The sequence below is a fragment of the Lathyrus oleraceus genome, chromosome 1 (genome assembly GCF_024323335.1).
Source record: "Lathyrus oleraceus cultivar Zhongwan6 chromosome 1, CAAS_Psat_ZW6_1.0, whole genome shotgun sequence".
Classification (NCBI taxonomy): domain Eukaryota; kingdom Viridiplantae; phylum Streptophyta; class Magnoliopsida; order Fabales; family Fabaceae; genus Lathyrus; species Lathyrus oleraceus.
In genome coordinates this window covers 173950137-173954564 of record NC_066579.1, presented here as the reverse complement: position 1 = coordinate 173954564, position 4428 = coordinate 173950137, and positions in this window count along the sequence as shown.

Genomic DNA, 4428 nt, shown 5'->3' with positions numbered 1-4428 from the left:
ATGATGATTGGTTACCTCTCCGTTGGTCTTGGTAAACGTTGAGTTTTTCCCCATTACGTCCGCTGACGTATGGTTGTATCCTTTCCTGGTTATCCCCAGTAGAGTTGAGTTACCTCTCCGTTGGTTTTGGTAAACGTTGAGTGTTTCCTAGTTGTCCATTGGCATCTAGTTGAGATGATTTCTGTTCCCATTCATCGTGTGTCGATGTCTGGATGTGGCTGTACCTCTGAAGAAAACAACAAAAACAAGAAGAAAATTCCCAGCAGTGTGCAAATTTCTACGGTTCTTGGTATTCAATCCCTGTTTACCCTGAAAGTCTGACAGCCGTTGCTCTCATCCGTTCGGGTTCCCAGTTGATTGAATAGGGGCAGCTGTAGCACCTCAAATTTGCACCCTACCATTTTGTACATTCATTTTCATATTAGGTCATTAACATAACATGGTCCACTACATAACATTGCATTGTCCATTTGCCCAAGTGCAAGCCCACTGACAAATTAGGTCAAACTGGTCAGGAGAATCAGTCAAACAAGCAAGCATGTGCTATTTTCATTGGAACAAAGCCCTAGGGTTGATTTATCAAGTTCATATAGTCTAAGGATCATTGTGAAGTGGTTTGGCCAAAGATTGGATGATCAAAGCTCATCAGTCAAGCTAAATTTCAGCTGGAACCATAGAAAGTCAACTGTGGTCAACTGTGGTCAACTATGCCTGATTTTACGGATTGGAAGGTGTGAGATGGTTTGAAAGGCCTCATTCATGTCCATACAAGTCTCATTTGACATATCAAAGACCAAGGTTGAAGATTTGGAGGTCAGACAAGAAGTTTCCTAAAATGGCAGGTGACCTGTAATTTCAGCTGCCCAAAATGGAAAGTTTTCTCCTCAAAATTACTTCATCATACAAGCTTCAAATGGAATTTTGTCCAACATTAAAGTTGAAGATCTTGATCTCACCATTCCAAAAAGTCCAAGAACTTGAAATTCCCATGTGTGGTTAGCAAGATATGGTCCATTCATTTTCCAAAAATGCCCGAAATCAAAGTGCCATAACTCTCACATGGAGTGGCCAAATTGGATGGTTTTTCTTTGAGCAAATCACATTTAATGTGTACTTTCATAATCCATCACCACATTTTGCCAAAAGCATTCACACAAAAAGGCCATTTTTCAAGTGCACTAATTAAAATCCAAGGGCAAAATGGTCCAACTTTCAAAATATTTGGAATTTTGGCATGGGACTTTTTGCAACAATTTCTAAATATCATTTGTGACCTGTTGGAACCATGTTTGGAGAGAAAAACCAGCTGCATTAACCAAGGGCATATTGGACCAAAAGTGGTGAAATTGCACATTAACACTAATTCTCCAATTTTGCTTAATCTTAACTAATTTTGGATTAGGGAGAGGTATAAATAGATAATTGTAACTGTATTGCTTAACCACTAATCATTTTTTCAGAAAATCACAAAAAACTCTCTCAATTCTCTCACTTTTTCATACATTGCTTTCACACTTTTTTTTCCAAATTCATCAATAATTCATCATTTTTCGTGCAATTTCTTGGTGTAGTTCTCATTTGCAGGTGTTAATCAAGTTCTGTTTGTAGCAAATTGAAGCAAAAACCGTCCAAAACTCCAACTGTGCAAAGCTTCTCCTTCAATGGCAGTTGGCAAGTTCCATGGATTCGTGCACTCTCGAGCTAAACAAGCATCACCAATCGTCTTCCTGATCGATATTCTCCATCTGTTTCACACCAATCGGAGCTGAATCGCGCGGATTTCACACGGTACCGTCGAGAAGGTAAGAATTCGAATCCTTTAATCCATGAAATCTTGATATGCGTTTCGTAGATCTTGCATTGTAGAGTAGCATAGAGCTTGTATCATGCGTTTTCATCAATTATTGAGAGAGATATCTTGGATTAAAGTTTAGATGCACAAACTTCATTCGATCGATTCGCAGTGTACATGAATTTCTGGACTATTTCGTAGTGATATTTGTGATCTACGTGCTTAGACCTTTCCAACCATATATTGTTTGCGTATTTTCGTTGAGATTTGGTCGTAACCGTAGCTGGAGCTTGATGCACGCATGAACGCGTATGAACGCGAGCAATTCTGGAATTTTTCCGCGCTAGATCCGTTTCTGTGCGTGGCTTTTTCAAAATCTTGTTTCCCTCCTTATCCGGCCAATAGCGCGCTGACAGCAATTAAATGAGCACATGCGTTTTGGAATATTTACGGTTATGCCACTGCATATTATATTAATTCGTATAACATTAAGTAAATATCACAATAAATTAACAAATCTTTAAAAATTCATATAAAATTCAATTTAAGTCCAAATTAAGTGGCAATTTTTTTGTTGAATCCCATTTTTTATCTAGAATTTTTTAGGCATAATAGTTCATGTTGTGCTTGGTAGAATTTTAGATTGGCATAGGGATGTTTATCATGTATGCAATAATTGTATGTTTCACCATTTTGATCACCAAATAATCATGCTTTATCCAAAATTAATGAAATTTCATATGGTGATTCTTGACACATTTCTGGAGATTTTGGTATATCATTTGTGATTTTTGGATCTCTGGATTTGTAGATATGATTTTTTCTTTTTGAGTGTGACAATATGTGTCACATTATGATATGCTGAGTTCATGAATTAATTTACCATGCTTCCACTAGGCCTATGGCCCTGATTTTTTGCATGAGATGACATGTATATGTTAACTTTCAACATGAATTTTTGTGGATTTAATTGGTCCCTTTTCTAATTGATTTGGATTTTTGATTGCTGTTTAGCATCTTTGGGTTGTTTCTTGTGTAACAAACTTTACATGTGTTGTTGAATGCTCATACTATATCATATGAATGTGAAATTTGATGGAGTGATTCATAACATGTTCAGGTGTAGTTTGGCTTTGGTCCCATCAATTTCTTAATTGTTTTCACTGTTTGGCATGTGATTGAAGTTAATGCTCATTTTGTTACCATGTGTTGGCTTGCATAATTGTGTCTGGATTTCTTGATTTTCATTGACCTAATTTCTTTTGTCCAATTGAGCTGAAAATTGACATGCTATACCTTGAATGTGTCCTGTTCAGGTGTGAATATTTGTGGAATTAATTGAATGGTTTTGGTATGTTTTTGAGTGAGATAGTTCTGTTTGGTCAATTGAAGTTGTAAATTGCATGATTGACGTTAAATGATGCATAAAATGAATATGGTGAATGATATGAGCATGGGATCAATTGCATTTGCTTTTGAATTGTTTTAATGTGATTTTGGGTGAATATTACTTGCTGTTTAGAATTTTTTATCCCTTTTGGACCCTAGGCTTGGCCTAGTGGTCTAGTTTCTCACATTTGGTTTGGATTTTCAGGTTAAAAGTGCAAAAGGCTTAAGGAGAGAAATGGAAATTGAAAATTGAATTTGTTTGATGTTGTCCACTAACATGTATTTGTTTTGTAGGGATTGATGCTTGAGCTTGAGCTTATAGCTTGCACTTGTGTGCATTAACTTGTGTTGCTTTGTACAGATTAACTGATTAACAATTTGTTGTTTACTGTTGATTTGTCTGAGTACTGATGATACTTGATTGATTTCAGGTACATTTAGTTGCTTACAGTTCTTTAAGAACTTGCTTGCTGCTGCTTGGTTTTTAAACCATTTGAGGTAGGAATTCTATTCTTCATATAGTCTGGAAGACCTGGCCTGTTACTTGGCCAGGCAACTGTCTGAAGTCCTCCTTAAGAGGCGATGTTTGTGGTTGTTTACATTTGTGCCCAAGCAGGTGAAGACCTCTATGAGGCAATTGGCGGAACCCAAAGGATATGCAATCTATCCCCCGCTATTCTGTTGAGTCGTCCCTCTGCTCACACGGCTGTGTGTTGATGCATTGGGACACAAACCCAAGATCTTGTGCTGTTGCACAATCGAGTCAGAGTCTTGAGCGTAGAAGGGTCCCTCCATTCTGGACCCACGCTCCTTTGTCTGAAGCTCTCCCTGGTCAGGGATAAGAGCTGTGAAGTCTAATCTTCACTCACCTTTCATCAGCTTCACCTTAGCCCCTCAATGGCAAGGTTAAGAGCTAACCTTACCCCGATACAGAGGCTTGTTTGTTGAGGTTGATATGACCCCTCGACTAAAGCCTAGCCCTGATGTTTGAGCCCCTTGTTGGTGTGTTTACTTCATGCTGTATATGTTTGTGTGATGTGATTGTATCCCCTAAGTTTGCTAGACTCCGCGTAGTCTCGTTTGCATGACAATTAAGGTAGCACGGTTCCTTCGTATAGGACTTCCTTTCTTGCTTGAGCTTTCCTAAAACACAAACGAACATTATCCCCTCTTAAGGATACGTCAACTCCTTCTACTGCAGGTGAGTAAGTCTCCAAAGGTCGAGCATCAGGTAGATTGCGTAGTGA